The sequence below is a fragment of the Nycticebus coucang genome, chromosome 6 (genome assembly GCF_027406575.1).
Source record: "Nycticebus coucang isolate mNycCou1 chromosome 6, mNycCou1.pri, whole genome shotgun sequence".
NCBI lineage: Eukaryota > Metazoa > Chordata > Mammalia > Primates > Lorisidae > Nycticebus > Nycticebus coucang.
The window spans coordinates 53,149,111-53,168,627 of NC_069785.1; the positions used below are offsets into that span (position 1 = coordinate 53,149,111).

Below are 19,517 nucleotides of genomic sequence, written 5' to 3' on the forward strand. Positions count from 1 at the left end.
GCAAAAAAACAAGGAATCCTCCAGCTCCCTTCCTTGATCAAAATTGCTTCCCCCAAATAGTAAGTTTGTTCAGCACCAACACGCGGTTCTTGGGCATCCTGGAGGTATTCTCAGAGCCTCCCATTTCGGTTGTTTATTGAATTCAACGTAATTCATTCAGGGCTTTCTCTAGGGCTTTAAGGAGGATCTAAAATCTCTTGCACCTCAGGCTGGATTAAGCATCATGCATGGGAGGGGGGCCAGCATCAGAAGTAGTAGGCAAAAAAAGAACAGGAGAGGACGAACGAAGGGAGAGGAGAAAGAAAAGAAATGGGGAGAGAGAAGACAAGGGGAAAGGCAGAAAATGCCACCAGCAGTGTGCCCAGGCGCTGCTCACCAACCTCATCCCAATAGGAGCCACCTTTCTGTGAGACAATTTTCAGGTAGATTTGCTGGTTCTACTGTGTTTTTCAACCACATGCCCTGGAGTCTCTTCAGTCACGTTTTGCAATTTCTTTATTCTCAGAAGAGAGTTTCAGGGATGGTAATTTGTAACTGAAGGAGTGGAGGTTAAACAAACTTGTACAGGGAGAAAAGTTTCCATCAAATGCATTTTCCAGTAGCAGATGGCAATGCCCAAAGTTTGCCTTTTCTCAGAAAGTGCCAGAAGTTTTGAGGAATTGCAATGGCTCTGAAATAGACTGAGTTTCACCTACTGATAAAATTCTAGAATCCCTACCCAAGCTTTCAAATTGGATTTCAGGGCTGGACACGGTGGCTCACGTCTGTAATCCTAGCACTCTGGTTGGCCAAAGCACGTGGATTGCTTGACTCAGGAGTTTGAGACCAGCCTGAGCAAGAGTGATATCCTGTCTCTTCTGAAAACAGCCAGGCATTGTGGTGGGTGCCTGTAGTCCCAGAGTAAGACTCTGTCTCTAAAAAAAAAAAAAAAATTGGATTTCAGGGGCTCTTTGAATTTCCTGAAACGCTACATAAAATGTTGTATCCAGCTCATGTGCGCAATTGATGAAATCACTTTCATCATATTAAGGAATATGTAATTATGTTTCTCCCCTTATCTGTATGAGATCTTAAATAGTCAAAGGTATTTATCCAACCACAGAAATTTCGTAATTGAATTCGTCCAGTTGCTTCATTGTTTTCTTTATTCATTCTGTTACTCCATAATTTAAATAGCCATTAGTACTAAGAGCAAGTAACTGAAAACGACTTTGCTCGTGCTCAGCTGTTTTTTGTGGTTGCTGCTGTTGTTTTTTTAATATATGTAAGTTGACATTAAAAAGTCATCATGTCTGTTATCTGGTTCCTTTGTTAAGGAGTAGCTCCTTTGAACGAGTTGAGGTTTGGGTTTTTTTTTTTTTAGGTTTTTGATTTCCAGAGTGGAATTTTACATCATTCTGAGTAAGTGCCCGGTGACTTTCTGACAGCCAGGACTCTTGAACTTTGTATCAATATGGAGGAAACCTGAAACCGTTTCTCAAAGCACAAATAGGGAAGGTAAGTGGTTATGACAAAAAGGATGAAGATGCCCCAAAGGGAGTGCTGCTAGCAAATAAATGTCACACTAAAGCAACTCAGAGAGATTTCACAACATTGAAAGCAGAAAGTATAAGATATTGGGAGCTGATGTAAATTTGTAAAGGAGTATGACAGCTCACCAAGGCATAGGAAAGATGCTCCCCCAGAATCATATGTTATACGAAGAGAAGAAGGCAAGGACTGTTCAGGTACTCGGGGTAAGTTTTTCTATTCTTACCAAGAAAGAAAACACTTTAAAATAGTGCATTGTTTCTAAGGTTTTAAATTACTGTGTACTAAAATATTTGCTTTACTATTTCGTTTTCCTATACACTTATAACATATAGGGAGAGAATTTTTAATAGTCTAGCAAATAAATAAATATCACAGAACAATCATAATTTTTCTCCTGATTTTGAAGACTTTTACATACTTTCAGCCGGCATCGCTGCTTTTACAGTCCTGCACTTCCAAGCAAAGTGAGGACTGTCTACACTTTTAGTGGAGCTAAGAAGCCTGGGTTCTCATCTTCCTCAAAAATATATCGTAAAGACCCCCAACACAAGCCCCATTTAAAGACCCAAAAGGATGAGGATTCTTTTAACACACAACATTTGCCATTTTCCAGATATTGCTCCAAGCACTTTACAAATGTTAAGCCATTTATCTTCACAACAGCCCTGTGAGCTAAGTAGAATTAACCTTGTTTTACAGATGAGGAAACTGAGGCTGAGGTGGGGTTAGTAGCTGGCCCTAGGAAACCCAACTCACATGTGTTGGAGCTGGGGTGGGCACGTGGGTGAGCTGTCTCCAGAGCCCATGAGCTTAATTGTGTCATGCCACTCCCTCCCATGGGATTCATTTAGTCTCTGTATTCAGGTACTTTTTAATCGTCATGTGTAAGGATTAAGTTTTATGGACCACTGAATGCCGTAGCTGGAAAGATCTGTCAAGAGCCTCTCCTGATTTCACATTGGTTTTCCCATCCATTAGGACCTTCTACTGGGCCATAGGTAAGTTGAACAGAACAATAGTACAGGAAAATAGTAAGGCCCTAGAACTTCATAGAGGTTGCTTATGTATCCCCTCTGCCAGTAACATCCTCTCCTCACCTCTCAACAGACGTATAAACCCACACAGCCCTCCAGTGCTAAGTGCCTTTAAGGGCCATCTCATATGCCTGGGTTCCCACTGCCCTTTGAGGTCATCTCCTCAGGTCCTGCTTTTGTTATTTGCAGGATAGTCTTTGCCTCCCCCAGCATCCCAGGCTGGCCTGGCACCAAGCAGGGGCTCTGGCCACCTGATGGACCAGGCCTGTGTGCCAGTGCTGGGTGGCACCACAAATGTCTTGACTAACACCTTCATTTAATGCCCCACCAGCCTCAGGAAGAGGAAATGCTAGTCCTGCAGCAAAAGTACTCAGCCCCAGTCAGGCTCAAGGCCTGTGGGGACACAGCAGAGCCTCGGTGTCCTGATGACCCTGAGGTCTAGGCACTTCCTGGGCCCCACAGTGCCAGAAGGGACTCCCAGGTGCCCTGGTACAGCCCTGACCTTTCTCAGGGAAGGCAGGCAGGCCTGGGCCTTGCAGAAGTGCTGCCTGGTCTGGCTAGATCCCATTAAATCCTACATTTTAATAGGGGGATGACTCGTCCAACAGGGCAATGACTGCAGCCACTCTGGGCCTGATGGCCAGGTGCCAAGCCTGTGCTCCCCCTAATTCTCTCCAGCACACCTGGGCCATCCCTCTTTTATGCCCCTACTTCAGGGGAAAGGACACCCAGGCACTTTGGTTCTCCCTGCCGTACCCTCTGCTTTGATTCCCTAGGAGTTGACTCTCAGAGCTGCCACTAGGAGCAAGACAGTTGTGATCTTGACCCCAGGGGCTAACATGGTCTTAGAGGGAGAGGTATAGACCTTTATTGAACAGTTCCCCCAATTAAGTGAGAACTTCCAGTTGGGGACAGGAGGCCTTATGGTTGGAGATCACTTTGTTCCAAGAGGAATGGGGGCAGTTGCTGAGTGGTGCAGGGGAGAGGGAAAGGGAGTGTGATGCTAATAAGCAGAAAGATCAGCAAAGGGCAGAGAGAAGGCTGGTGATGGGGCTCAAAGAGCAGGGGGTAGTGTGGGGTGCCCTGGTGTGGGAGGCAGTCAGAGGCAATACATGTGTAAACTCTATAGGCCATGGAAAAGATGTTGGAATTGATCCTAAGAGAAATAAGAAGCCATAGAAGGGCTTTCAGCTGAGGTCAACACACGCATATGTGTGTTTTCAAAATCTAAATCACTCTGGCTGCAGTGGAAAAATAGCATATGGGATACTGGGTGTTAGGAGAAGAGAGACCAGCTGGGAGTCTTCCATAGTTCTTTGGGCAGGAGTAGGGGCTGCTGTGGTCTCGTGGGTGGTGGAATTGGAGGCAAGTAGATAGGTCAGGAGACATCTGGAGTTTGTATTGACATGACTGAGTCATGATTTAAATCCAGTGACATAGGGGGAGAGGATGGTGGCATTGTTCCCTGAGCGAGGACCAGTTTCAAGGTGTGGGATCCTCACTTGGGTTTTAGAAATTCTGAGTTTAAGGAATTGGTGACACATCGTAGTGGTGATGTCTAGTAGGCCCCTGGGGATGCAGCCGGTAACTCAGCAGGGAGGTCTGAGCTATATAGACACTCACTAATGGGGAGAAATTAAATCCTGGGCAAGGAAAGACACCATTCCTGGAGACTCTACAGCCTGAGGAGGCTGTTGTCAGAGTCAAAATTTACTGACAGAGGAGCAAAAAAAAAAAAAAAACCTGGGTAGCAAAGCTGAATTTATAAGGAAAGCAGGGGAGGAGTGGCCCCAGGGGGAGCAGGAGACCAGAAGCAGCAGACTGCGGCACAGGTGGGGTGTTACAGTGAGGATGAGGAGGCAGGGACGGTGCAAATCAGAGTCTGCAAAAGGTGTGGGCCTCCAGGAAGCCTTTTTTTTTTCTTTATAAGATTACAAGACTTGTTATTCTGCTTTACGTACAAGAGGGGCAAACAATGAGGATATAATGTCAATAGTCTTTTGAAAAGGGTGAGTGAGATCCATTGGCTACAACACTGGTCTCACTCTCACCTGGAACGTTCCACCTAATGCTGTATATGAGTCGTGGCTCATTCCTCACAACAGTCTTACGGAACAGGTTCACACGACACCCCCATTTCACAGAAAACCGAGCCTCAGAACGTTAAAGCAAGCGGTGAAGCGGGGATCTGCCACCAATCTGCCTGCCTGACTTGGAAGCCCGTTCTCTTACCCCAGGCGGCCTCCTCTCACTACAGGTCTCTTGCCTTTCCTGGCTTCTGTGATGCCAGCCTCTCTTGGTTTTCTTTCTACATCTCTGATCTCCTTTTTCTTCCAAACCAATAACCCACGCCCACTGCTTCCATTTCCTTTCTACCCAGTTCCTCTTACCTCTTGGCTCCTGCCTCATCACACTAAAGACACCCATCCCTAAGCAGTGACAAGTGACCTTCCTCCTGCCCAATCTGAGACTCCCCCACCCCCTGTCTTTGTTCTTCTCCATCCCATTCTTCGACATTGGACCCATCTGGCCATCCCTCCTTCTATCTGTCCTCCTGTGCCCGTTGCAACAGGCCTCTCCCTTCTCTTTCCTCTACTCCTATTCCTTCTCCTCCTGCAGCCCCCACACTTGAGCATTTCCTTGGCCTGAGCGCTTGCCCTTTCTGCTTCACACTGCTTGTGAGAACTCATTGTTACATTCCCTGTCTTCAGTTCTTACCTCTGTGAGGGTGCCCCCCCATTTCCTTCTGTCCATCTCGGAAGCCCCAGTGGCCTAGGGAGCACCCCCACTTAACTACGTCACCATTGCTCCACAACTGGGTCTAGAACTAAGCCCTTCCTCCCAGCCCCCTCTCTCCTCCCTAGCCTTCTTAAATTAACACTCACACTCACCATCCCAGTCCTGCAACTTCAAGCCCCTGGTGGTTTTCACTTCCCCTCCCCCCTCAGTCTCCTACACACATCCCTCCCCTACTCCACCCACGCCATATCCAGTTACAGAGTTCTAGGGATAGTCCCAGAAAATGTTTTGTCCCTTTCTCAGAGAACTTTCCTGAATTTACCTTCACCTCTGGCTTATATCTTGATTTTCATAAAAAATCTTAACCCTACCCATTTCTCTATTCAGGATCAAAGTATATTCCCAGTAGTCAGTTCAAGGCAAACCCATATCTACCTTCTGGACTCTGGCTAAAAATTGCCCCATCTCAAATCTAATTATTTTCAAACATCTCTTGTGAAAAAATCTGGGGATTCCTGGTGAGTCCTCAATCTCTCTTGGCAGTTCCAAGCTCTAAGGCCTTCAAGGGCCACACAAGTGACATGATGAGGGTAGGACATGAACATTATAAAGCCCAGCCTTCCTCTCAGAGTATCGGGCTTGATGCCAAACAAACCTCTCTCTCCACCAGCCCAGGCTGCACCCCAGCCCATTTGCAGCCTTTACTCAACCCAGTGCAACCTTTATGGAGCCATACACTGGGAACTAGTCATCTGTGTCCTTTGGTTAGTGACGTTTTGAGGCCAGGCCCTGCAGCTGACTCTGAGGGACTTTACAAGATCAGCCATATGAAAATTACTTAATTCATGAAAGGTCAGATCCCTCCTTTGGTTTCTTGTCCAGTTAGAAGGCAAATTCCCCAGGGATGAGGACCTGCATCTCTCTACTTCCCCACTCTATCCCACTTCTAGAACAGTGCTCAGGGCTTCGTGCATGCTATGACAAAGGTGTCACCTGAGTGTGCACTCTTCCCATCTGCATTCAGCTCCTAGTCCCCATTATAACCTCTCTGAGGACCTTTCAGACCTTCTCTTGCACTCCCTCCTGCAAGGCCATTTGCACTCCAGCCTCCAGACTGCTTTTCAGCTCAGCTTTCATCACATCCATCTCATGCTAAAAACCCTTCTTTGCTTCTGGTTGCCTTCAGGACTTTCAAATTCATCCCCATCCAGCCTTTTGTCCCGGGCTATCTCCACTCAAAGTCTGTCCCCTCCTTGACCCCCAAATATCCTACCTCCATGTCTCTGCGCTCATCCAGTTCTGCCCCCACAAGCCTCCAGGACAGGTGTGCTTCCTCATCTGCTGGCCTGAGCCATCTCTTACCTGGTATAAGTCTCCTCTTTTCTCTCTGACATGGTCCTGGGGAACTCTTGCTTTTGACTTTCAAGACGCTATGTAAGTCAGTCTTGAAGGGTTTCATTGAACAAACATTAAGGACCTTGTCTAGAAAGATACTATATCCATACATTCAGTCCTGTCTCTAGACGTGAGAGATAGCAAAGTAAGGCAAATAGACCAAAGGTGTTAGAAGCCAGGACACCTTATCAGAATCACAGTTTTCTAGAATGACAGGCAGAGATGTCTGTGAATTTCATTGAGGAAACACAAATGGAAAGAAATGCCATCTTCTTCTAATGGCATAGTTCTCTCCCTTTAAAAATGAATCAATCACATGAGATCCAGGGAAGTAAGGTCACTTGTCAATGACCCAGAAGCAGGAAAGGTTTACCCTGGTGCACATTCTGCACTCCATTTTCCATACCCTGGTACTGGGGTCCGGACAGCAGAGGTTCAGTCACTCTTTCCCACAAGCTTCCAAGTGATTCTCTGGAAATTCCTTATTCTCGAGCAGGAGAGAGATAAAAGGAACGGACAAAGGAAATCTGGAGGGATAAAGGCAATGTAAGTGGCTTGAACTGCCTTCAGGAGCACTGTCTTATTACCACCCTGACGAATGCAGTCCCTGACCAATCATATATGTGGAATGAGTGGCAAGACCAGGCGGTACCACTCGGCCCCTCGGGTTCCAGCCACAGAAGGAAGACTGTTGACAGTGCAGGAAAGGCATGTGCTGCCAAAACCCACATTTCCCATGAGTGCACACACAGGCCCAAAGCTCTCTGGTGTCCAGCAGGCAGGGAGGAGCTCTCGCTCACCTTTGAGGTCCTGTAACGTCTGGCATGAACCCCAGCACAGTAGGTGCTGTGTGTGTGTGTTAAATTCTCCTTCAGCTTTCATTTTTGCCACTCTGATGGGGCAAAGTGCTACTTGTCCCCAGGAAGAGTTTCTTTTGAAACCATTCAGTAGAGGTTGCCTTAAAGGTCTTCTTAATCATTAAAGGCATTTCAGGCCTAGAGACAAGGTAGGGGGAATTAGTTGGAGACCAGAAGCCTGCCATGAGCCCTCAGATCCCATAAGTATTGAAGTTTCCTGATGCCCAAACCTTACTGTTTCTCACTAGCATTCTGACCCTGTCTTATGGAGAACACAGAAAAGGGCCAGCTGGGGATTGTCCCAGCAATAGCGGTCACTTCTCTGAGATGTTTCCCACTGCTTCCATTTTTTTTTAAATCCAATTGTATAAGACCTATTGTGTTGTCTGGCCCCAGAAGGGATAAAATAGTGGAATTTTTCAACCAAATTTTGACTTTTAGCTTGAGGAGGGAAAAGGCAGCCCTGACATCACAAGGGCAGGATTTGGTGACAAGACTGCAGTCCAAGTCTCAGCTCCATGGCCAACCAGCCCTGGGACATGATTCACTTCCTAAGCCTGCCTGATCCCTGGCTGAGGAAGTGAATTCCCTCTTCCTCAGGACACTGAGGTAAGGGTTAAAGTGAAACCTTGGGCCCACACACTAGTGGTCATTCCCCAGGCTTTAAATTCTCTGTAGCTTATGGAGTTGTGTAATTCCATGATTCTGGTAGCAACAGTGAAAGGTCCCCAAGAGGATACACAACTCTCAGCGGAGTTCAGGTGCCACCAGCCAGAGCCTTGCCTGTGTCTTGACTTCCAAGATTTACCACACTGAGGTCCCAAGGAATCTTGTTCCTGATGATCTGCTTAGATGTGTCAAGCTACTGCAAGAGACCACTGCAGCCTCCTACTCAGAGCAGCCGGTTGCCTGCAGTGGGCTATCGTCATCACCACCGCATAGGTTCCTCCGGGGCAAGGACTCTCCTCCCCCTCCCTTCCGCAGCCCCCAGAAGGCAGGTAAGTGCCCAGTAAATGTTAGTGAAGTGAAGGAATCAGTGGTTGGCATCTTAAGGTATTAAGACCCCTGGGGTCTTCAAAGAAGAATGCATTCCCCTGTCCCCAGAGGGATGTTTTCCTTATCCTGTGATGCCAAATGCCCAGTCCCAGCAATGCAGCGGCACATAGCCACCACCCAAACAGTCAGATAGCAGCAGCACTGCTGGCTTCTCCTTGAGGACTTATCTGTTGTTTAATGAACAGACTGTGAGGACACAGAGATGTCCTAGAGCAGAGCCACTCTCTGACAAGCGAGCCCTTGGCTGACCCCAGAGCACTGGGCGATTAGCCTCTTTGGACCTCAATTTCCATATCTGTAAAACAAGGAGGGTTGGGCACAGGGCCCCTTTTGTCTCTGTACTTGACGCCCAGCAGTCTTCCCCTTTGTCTTAGCTGTTCCTCCCACCCTTCCCTTGCCTTTGCCCAGCTGTAGTTGCCTCCGACAGCCAGCGGTGCCTGAAAGCGCCAGTGCCCAAAGACAAACAGGGGTGGCAGGGAGACTGGGGTGCAAATGGCCGGCTTTGGCCACCTTCGCTATCTCTTATCATTCTCTTTAGAGCCCCAGAGCCACTCTGAGAATCTAACCAAAGCTGTGGAAGTTCCCCCTAGAGAAGCCCCCTCAGGAACCAACATGCAATGCTTTAAGTACATTCTGGGTTCCTGGCCCTCCGAGGCCTGTTCCCAAACCTCAAATTAACAGCTCTCGGGCCTACAGCCTTTCCCCCACCTTCTGCTTCAGTTGCCCAATGTCCTGGTGGTTCTTTCCAGATCAAAACCACCTTAACTGACCAATAGAGTATTGCTTCCAGGTTGTAGGTAAATGAAATTTCTCTCGGGAGATTTTTCCATTTGAACCTGAACCCCCATTACAAGGGAAAGCTTGATGATAAGGTGGTAGATTCTTCAGCCCATGGAAGCACTGAGAGCTATTTAAGGGAGTGTGAGAGGCACATCTGATCCCCTGATCCCCTGTAGCCCCCGCAGATAGACACTGCTCATGGCTGCAGGGCACATAGGATCTCTAGGCTTCCGCCCTGGAGGGTTCCAGCTCTTGGCCTGCACGCGCATGTGCAGCTATGGTTTTCACCCTGCAATGTTAGTTCATCCTCAGCGTCCTAGCCGCTCTTCTAGGCTCTAAGAATATGGCAAGATAAGGTCCTTGCCCTGAAGGAGTTAATTTGGGCAAAACAGAGCCACTGATATCATCAAACTGCACAAGTCGGTTTGCAGAAGCATTCATTCATCCAGAGGCACAAACAACTCAGGGAAGAGAGGGGAACGTGACCAGGGAAGGTCAGGTGCGGATTTATGGCCAGGCCTTGAAGAAGGAGCATTATTTGTTTTAAATATCAGGTCGGAAGAAGGGCATTGCCAGCTAAGAGAATGAGGAAAAAACTGACGGGGAAACTCAAAGCTGCTCCTACCCTGCCTCTCTGCTCCATTTTCCTTCCTGGGTTAGGTGGGAGTGGGGTGTTCTAATGCTGTGTTTGTTGCTAGAAAGCTGCTTCAGTTTCCTCAACACAAAAGTGGGAGAAATAAAGAGGAAATGGGATAAAGCTTGTTAGCGCCTTATCAGATGGTCTAGCACATAGTCAAAGTGTAACAAGAGTCCTTATGCTTCGGACTTCAGTCTCCAAGGAAAGCAGAGGTAATAACAAAGCATCCAGGGAATAACTGGAAGAAATAGCGCCTCTGGATGGAAGCCAGGCCCTCAGGGGCCACTAGAGAGCTGTGAGCTTTGGGGAAAGTTGCCCCATCTCTCCTGGGTACCAGAGGGGCCCGGAGACTGGAGTCGTCTCTAAGTTCACTTGGGCCTAGGGTTCTGTGATTCTATGTCACTGACATACTGGGGATCATGTGAAAAAATGACGAGGTAGCCTGAACACCACCGTGGAATAGCTAACCTTTGCCTCCGGGGCATCTCCTCACCCACACTTCCTTTTCCGTGTCATTCCCCTGCATTTTCTATCCGGCCCCCTTTCCTCTGCCCAGTCGGAGGAAAGGATCTCACCAAAATAATTAGTGTCCTGCGGCCGATCTGTCAGCTTGTTCTCCTTCCTGGGATTATTTTCACCTTAACAGGTGCCTGGAGAAGTTCTTGAGAGGCACAAGAGAAATGTCTGGCTCCCTCTCAGCTCTAGGGCAGACTGCCTTCTAGCAGGAAAGAAAAATCAGTCTGGTACTGTTGACATATACAAAGAGAGATTAGCATAGGGATGCGGCCAAAGGAGGCTTTGTGGGAAAGACAGGGCTGGTTCTGGGCCTTGGGATTATGAACTGAGAGTAGAGGAGAAGGCTTTGCAGATGCCAGGGGCAGGTATGAGTAAAGCAGTTGGGGAAGAAGCAGGGTTCATGGCGGCAAGTGTTAATATGTGTGTGTATGGAGTGAGCAGGGGGCGGACCATGAGGGCGGACGCAGAGAGACGTCGCTGTCTTAGTTGAGTCCTGGCTTTTAACTGGTGCCTGCGCTCCTATTAGGTGCTGTAAGGAAACTACAAGAAGCTTTGAGAACACAGAGAAAACTCTACTCGCTAAATGACCTGTGAGAGGCTAACGGGGGAGGCAGGCATCTTCAGAAGCCATTTATGAGCCTTGCAGATAATTTTTACAGTTTTCACCTAATTTAACTTATACCTCATTGTCAACAAGAACTAAGTTTGATTATCCCCCTTTTCTACCATAGGTGGTTTCAAATGCCCTTTTACTGCCTTCCAGATCAAGCCTATCTCTGGTGAGTGAAGAATTGGCCCCAGTGAGATATCTGTATGTGACTTTCTTAACTGTTGAGAATTCAGGCAGTCCTCTTTGGTTCTGGAAACTCTCGGTTAGTATTTCTTTGAATCCTGCCTCCTTTCCATTCTCCCTGTTTTTGCTTCCCACAATATCAGACAAATATTGGGTCTTAGAGGATTCACTCTGTATGTTTCTTTCTGGATTTCCCACAGTTTCCATCTCTTTTTCTCTTGCGCTGCATTCTGGGATAATTCCTTAATTGGCTCTCCCAGCTGTTCAGCTGTTTTCTATATGGCTTTTCAGCCTATCCATTCAGATTTTTATTTCAAAAATCAAAATATTAACATCCAGAGTCTATTAATTGCTTTTATGGATGCAATGTCTGTGGGTATCTCTGATGCTATTATAATAATTCAGTGTATTCTGGATCCTGTTTTGATTGATTGGCAAGTCTGCTTCCTCAGGTATAAACTCTTCCATTGGTCGGCAGTTTGTGACTTCCTTTCAAGGTGTTAGCGCTCATCCAACGTTTAGTGATTGTTACTCATGTGTGCGTTTGTGGCTGAAATTTCCCATTGGGTCGAGGGCTGCCTCTGTTTTCCCACCTTCCAGAGGAGAAGGAGGAAAGACACAATGTCCTTCTGCAGCTTGTATTCCAGTCCAGTCCAGGAAGACTGAGGAAGGGGTGGGACCTACCACCAGTAAGAATATCTCAGTAGGTAGACTTGCAGGCAGGAGTGTGCCTTGCATTTTCAGCTCCAACCTTCTACACCCATGGCTTCTTTGGGTAGAGCCTCTACTGCAGCTGCTCATGGGGAGGGGAAGAAGGATGTCCAGGAACTCCTGAAACCGGTTCCCCAACCTGTTGCTTGCCCCTGGTTTCCTCCTGTTCTCACAGCCCACTATTTCCAGGTGTGGAGCCCTCCTGGATTTTGCTCCACCTTTGTGGAGATACTTTTCTCTGTTGTATATATTTTGATCTGTTTCCTTTGCCAGTTTTTATGTTTCCAGAGTTTCTGACCCATGGAGGGCTCTCCTTGTTATTTTGCAGTTCAGTTGTGGATCTAAAAAATATCTTGGCTAGCAATTTCCGAGATCAATGAGGCTGGAATGTGTGTGCTTAGTCTACCATCTCCAACTACAAGTTCACCAAGGATATTGTAAGTCAATGCCGCCGATTTCTGACAGCAATTCCAAAGAAGGGGCTCTGCTGATGTTTTGGTGATATCATTAAGATGAGCAGATGCATCGCACAGGAAGATCATCATATATTACTTGTGATATATTACTTACCAGTCACATGGCACTGAGGCCAGACCCTGTGACCATGAAGCACCATGGTTGATGTCAGAGGTTTGCTCTAGTTCTCACCTGAAGAGGGATCCAGCATTAGATGGGTCACAAGAGGCGGCAGGGGACAATTAATGCAAAGAGACAAACTGAAGGCCCCCCAGAGCAAATATAGGCCAGTCAGGAAGTGCAGGGACCCAGCTGGAACGCTAGAGAAGCAAGCGGAAATGCAAACTCCCTACAACGGCTTCCTGGAGAAGGAGTTGAAGAGAATATGGGAGATGGGGACCAGGCATGAGAATTACAACAAAATAACTAAAATTTCTACAAGGCAGCAATTTGCAAAGAGATAAAAGAGCGAGTCCTTAAGGGATAGAGATGGTTTGAAACAAGCTCTGAATGATCCTTAAACCAACTGTAACTTGGAAATGAGACACAGTCCACATGTCAATCATTTTGTGGCATTCTGTTTTAAGGTAGTGGTACCATAGTGGGGAACGATTCACTTTCCAGGTCTGCCCCACACTGTGTAACTTGGGGCAAGTTACTATACTACCCCGAGCCATCCGTCTCCTTGACAGGAAAACGGAGGTAACAATACCTTCTTTGCCTTGAGATAACTTAGAAAAAACATCTCTAATACATAAACTGGGAATGATATAATATGAATGGCAGGCCTCATTTTTGCCTGAGGCTTACTCTAATTTTCCTGGAGTTTGGGAGAGAGAGTTAAAAGTTGAGTGTTCCTTGAAAGAGAGGGGGAGGAAGGGAGGGAGAGAGAGCGTCTCCGAACCCAGGTAAGCATTTGAGCGGCCCCTGCAAGGTCCCCAGCAGGCCAGACACATTGCCTCCAGTGGCCCATCCCTGACCTGAAGGCCTTCTTTTAGGTGGGGAAGGGGCATGAAGAACAGGGTAGGCAGGACCCTGTGTCCCTTGAGTTCATGGCTTAGTCGTGAAGGCAAGCCTTAAAAAACTTTTTGTTATGAAAGTGAGGTATCATTTTTTATATCAAAGGGAACTGTGGGGTCCCACGGGAGCATGAAACAGAAAACTTCTTCCAGGACCCCGAAACAAGACCAGGTGCTTCCATAAGGATGAGTAAATGTTTGCCAGGAGAAGGAATGGCAAAGGTGTGACTTAGTGCCGGGAGAGGTAACAGTATATATAAAGATCTCAAAGGTGAGGAAGGCAATGCTCTTACAAGTAGGAAACCTCCCTCTTTCCAAATCATGCAGGCACTGATCCAATAATTGGGGGAAGGCACTATTTGTCCCGAGGGTCTCTGGAACAGTGAATCTCTGCATCATTTCTTGATCTGTCAGCTATGAGGAGGTGAAGGGAGGGTAGCCCCAGGTGCAGGTGGGCTTACCTGAATGGACATTTTCACCATTTCTTGTTAAAATCACTTATGGCATGGAAAACAAAGGGATTCCTGTCCGTAGAAAAGTACAGGTAAAGGAAATTAAGGGAATCTTTACTCAGACTATTTAAGAGCAAGTTTCATTTCTGTTTCTTATGCTTGCAAGTGGGTGGTGAGGAGAGGCTTTCTGGTATTCCATTCCTTAGAACTGGGATCAACACCATCGTTGAATGTGAGGCAGCCTTTCACCCCACAGGAATGGAAACTGTTTGGCTGAGACAAAAGTTGTTAACTTGGTGCTACATGAGATCTGTTATCAGTGGCCCTAAGAAATTAGTCAGAAGGTACAGAGGAAATCTTTGACTTGCTAGGACATGATTTAAGTAATGAGATTACTTCCAGACAAGCACCCTGGAGGTGACGAACTCTTTAAGGATGGATGAGTAAGGTGCTTGCTGAAGAGCTCTCTTTCCACACTCACACCGGCACTAAGCAGCAGTCATTTTTCCACCCCGGGGGGACCATCCTCCTGGAAATATGGCCCCCAAAATGATTAAAATTGCCCAAACAGTTCACGTAAATTCAGAGTACCGTTGCCCTGTGTTATGGGAGCCCTGGCTTTGCTCACATGGAACCGGACATTCAGAGTTAATGCTTTCCACCAACAAACACTTAACAGCCACAGTAGCATATCTGCATCACGGTGGCAGAATCAGAAGTGGGCATTCCTAGCAGAAGGGTTTCTGTGCAGCTCACCAAGAAAGAGCAGAACGAGGGCTCTAGGAAGCCTGCTTCTCAGCCCCTGCCCACCTAGGGAACACCTGAAGTGGAAAAAATAAGGATGAAGTCTGCTGCAGGCTTTGCTACACAGTCTTCAAGTCTTAGGGAAACTACACAAGATTCCATTTACAAAGAGACTCGAAGTGGGTTTAACAACCTGTATTTATGAAGCTCCCATTTCTGTGGAAGTCAGAGGGCACCTGGGGTCATTCATCTCACTGCCCTGGCCTAAGAGTTTAGGAATTAGTGCAAATATGGGAGGACGATCTAGGCCTTGGAACCCAGTCCATGAGAGCAGAAGGGGAGGGATGGGAGTGAGGGTCTCCATAAATCATCCGGGCTCAATTCTCAACGTTCTAGTCTAAGGTCAATATAGTATTAAGATGACGTATGGTAAATTCCAAATCTATCATTTCTTATACCTCTAACCTGGGTCGGGCAAGTTACTTAACCTTCCTGAGCCTCTGATTCCATGGCCGTGTAATGGAAGGAACACCCACCTCCCTTGTGAGGATTCTAGAGCTCAAATTCAGTAAACATCTACTATTATACAATGGCTAACACACATTCACTCCCCAGCAAGTGACAGCTAACATTAATGGTTGAATAACACTCTTGAAAAGACAAAGACATCAAGAAGGAGACATATACTCCACTAAGAACAACAGTTTGAAGAAGAAGTATAGTTGGACGAGGCCAGGCAGTGGGTAGAGAACCACAAGCCCAAAACAGTCCCGCCTGTTTGTGCCTATTGTCCTGGTGCCTTTATTGATAGAGTCCCCTTAAATCTCAAAAAGGCCCTGGTTTGGACAACACATTCTGGTCACTTAATTATATGAGAGGATTCTAGAGCTCAGTTCCATCAAACCCCTGGTATTATATGAGAGGATTCATATAATAAGGAATCACTAGGACCTGATTAGTGAGCGTCCTACAGCAGAATCACTCTCTTCTCCCAGCCTGCAGCATCCACACTGCTGGAGTTGCTGCTATGAATAATTATAACAGCTACCTTTTATTAAGTGCCGGGCATTACCTTATTACATATAAACTTCACAATCAGGCCCGCAGAGCATAAGAAGCAGTCATTTCTTACATCACTTGCACAGATGGGGCTTAGCAAGATTAGGTAACTTGCCCAAGAGTTCATGTTTCACCAAGCATACAATTTGGGGAGATGGCCCCAGTCTCTTCACTTCTGGATCAGAAGTAACTGTGGGCCTCTGTAGGTCCTCCAATCTGGGGCAAAGCAGAACAGAGTGAGGGCTAGTGACTCAGCAAGGATGAAGAGAGCCACCCTAGGGATTACCCTTAGCAACAGAACTGGTCTCCCTGATCTCCAGGGCTTAGATGGTAATACCTCTGAGAAGGGTGAAGTTCGAAAGACCATGGGCTCTTGGGCTGGTAGCCAAAAGTAGCTTTGCCTCAATGCTATGGCGCGAGGAAACCAAACTGGCCTTGCTTTCTTGAACTTTGTGCTGGAATGCCTGAGCCCAAGACCCCAAGGTCAGTCTCATACAGCCCCACTTCCATTGCAGCGTTTTCTTCCAAATGTTATTTTAAAGTGCTGAACCATGTAAAATCAGAAGCAACACTTGAAGTCAATTCTTTCCCTGACTTTTCATGGTGCCTTGTAGGACATAATCACTTTCAACCTATGGATCCTTCCACTACTTACAGATCACAATAGGCATTTCGTGTGTGCATATGTGTCCATATCGGGCAATGGACACACGTACATGCACACATATGCACATACGGTCATAATAATAGCTAACACTTACTGAGCACTGCTCTCTGCCAGGCACCAGTGTAAGCACTTTGGAGGCAATAGTCCCATTTAATCCTCATATCAACTCCACAAGGCAGGTGCTACTGTTGAAGTCCAGAAGTAGGAGCAGCTTGCCCAAGGTCACCCAGCTACTAAGTGGGAGAACCGGACTCAGATCCAGGGCTTCAGATCCAGGGCTCAGAATCATACCCTTGTCCTCTGGAGTGCCTCTTGTCTTCTTTTCTCTCCCCTCCTTTGCACCAGGTAGCTAATGTTGTATTTATACCCTACTTCCAAAGGACTGGAGGCTCCTTGAATAGGCACTCAATAGGACTCAGGGACCCTGCCAGTGCATGGGACTATGTTTTCCTTCTTTTAGCTGTGGTTGCAGGCTTTCCAAATCACACTTCCTTCACCACAAAGTTTGCAGTTCTCCCCGAGTTTGCAGCTCTCCCCAGTCCTCGGGCACCTCTCCCTCACCCTTGCTTTCCTTTGCTATCTACAACTATATCCAGCACTCAGTGCACATCCCGATGACATTTCTAGCACATCTTTATGCTAATGTAGCCCAAGTATTTGTTTAACGTTTATGTGTGTGACTTGACTGTCTTCTAAACTACACTGTGTCTCCCCCTGCAGCCCCCTCCCGTCAGGGCCTCTACCTGCAAATTCAGCATGTGTGCAGGTATATGTGTGTGTGTTCTAGAAAAAGCCTCCACCTCTAGGAAGATCAATTTTGGAAAAGGTGCCCCTTACATCCATGCTCCTTGTCCTCCCCACTCCTTCCCCTGTCCCACTCCCCCATCATCTCCTCCCCTTGTGCAGTCTCCTTGTGTTTTAGCAGAAGGGCTGACACCATACATATCCATGGTCTGAAATTCTAAGGCAAGGCCTGTTGAAATTGTTACAAAGATTCACAGAAACTAAGAAGACTTTTAGAATGGTTTTTTAAAAATGTACATCTCATTGATTTCATCAGAAGAATTTAAATCCAAAAACATAAGGGAGCCAACTCAAATGGAACCAAAGTTGACCCCAGCAAATGCTGCTCACGACAAATTTGACAAAAGCTTGAGAAAGTGGGAAAAGCCCACTACCATTTAAAAGGGGTGGTAGTTTAGGGAAATCATGAAATCTTTCTCCCAGCCCCGGATTGTGCATCTGTAAAATGGAGCTAATAATTCCTGCCCTCCCCTGATCCGGGGGGTGAAATGATCATTAGAGGAGAAAACAGGTAGTAAAAGTTCCCAGAGAATTGTGAAGCACCGGCCAGAGCTGGGACTTCATGTGGTCATTATCACCAAGAACATTTGTCACGTAATCACCAATGCCCAAAAAGGTTTTTTGTTTTTTGGGTTTTTTGCTTGAAAACCAATGATCAGTTCCTGGCGTATGCTGTGCTGAGGAATAACTGGAGATAGCAGCATGGGACTGGCTATGTGCAAGAAAACGCAGTCTAACAAAAGAACCCAGAGAGAAGACCATATCACGTTCAATCCCTCAATTTCAAGGGAGGTTTGGGATGTGACTTTGATGCATATAGCTTCCTTTGGTTCTAAGATAACTAGTTCTTTTGCCAAGGAAGACTTTGTAAGGCTTTCTTGTAGAGCTGCTGTGGGTGCTGGGGTGGGGGGTATACAGTCTGATTGGGGCTAAAGAAACCAGGGGTGGTAGGACAGTTCTCTAAATGGAAAGTGCTAGACCATGGAACTACCCTTAACATCTTTAACAATGAATCCAAAGAGGGAGAGATGAGACAGGCTGCAGGGTCGCAGCACACTGGAAGGCACTTTAGAGGTGCAGAAAACTGGTGGGCAGATGGGGAGAAACGCAAGGAAGCTGGCTCGAGTGGGCAGAGAAGAGGCTGAGTACTTTCAGTGAGGGCAAAGACAGGTGATGCGTTCTGTGAAAAAACTGACCTACATTACGTGTATGATTCATTCATTCACTCATTTTCCTAGAACATGGGACTCCAATTCAGTGCAAGGCATGGCATTAGGATCACAGTACTGGGGGCGGGGGAGAGGGCAGAAAGGAAGCACAGAAGAGAATATTGTCTCTGCCTTTACGGAGCTTATGATATGGCCAGAGAGAAGGACGTGAACGCAGACAGAAAGAGCAAAGCTTTTTGTGATAAGCTCCACTGGAAAGTAGTGTGCCAAGGGTCAAGGCAGAAGACTGAGGGGATTGACGGTGATCAGAGGAGGGTGGTGTGAATCAGGAACTGTCTCCCTGGGAGGTTGTCTTTCTGGTCTTGAGGAATCACTAGGATTCTGCTGACACTAGATTGCGGAATGCTCTGGGGGGTGATGCAGGACATGACTGTAGGTGTATTTTGAGTGTTTTCCCAGAAATATTGGTCCTACAGGGCTGCTGAAACCTTAGTGAACATTGGAAAATCTTAGGAAAAGCATTAAATATAAAGATGTCCGTGTAAGCAAACTCCGAGTGTATCTAAGACAAACCATGCTATACTGTACGTCCACTGTGACTAAAAAGTATCTGGTACCTTTAAAAAGGCTACGCTGCTAAGGGATACACACAGATAGCTTGGGAAGAAATTAACTGGAACCACGTTAGCTGGAAGGAGATTGCCATGCATTTCAGGAGATTGAGTCATTTAGAAGCTCAGAGGTTGTATCTCAGTCCTTTCTGATGTCATGAGATTGTTTACTCTAAAACCAAAGGAAGGAACAAATCAGGATCATCCAAGACCTCGGATTTGTATAATCTTATCAGAGAAATAAGTATTAAGCCTTTGTTAACAGGACCCACCAAAACTTAGTACAAAGCAAAAAAGAGAAAAAGGCCACCTTTAGTCAATCAATGACAACTACAGAAAAATAAAGTCAGCAAATATACTTCTTCAAATTTACACAGGTTTGTTTTTGCTCAACCATTTCATCCCAGATGGCATAAGGCCTAGATGGCGCCAATGACATGAACTATATGTATTATACTCTTGACCTCTTAAGCAAAGCTCTTTGG

At 46.6% G+C, this 19,517-nt stretch overlaps 1 protein-coding gene across 3 annotated transcripts in view; it reads right to left on the reverse strand.

Annotated features, from left to right (window-relative positions):
• The window catches only part of LOC128588103 (aromatase), a 93,948-nt gene that overhangs the window by 29,552 nt on the left and 44,879 nt on the right, over positions 1–19,517 (reverse strand). The window lies entirely within an intron of this gene.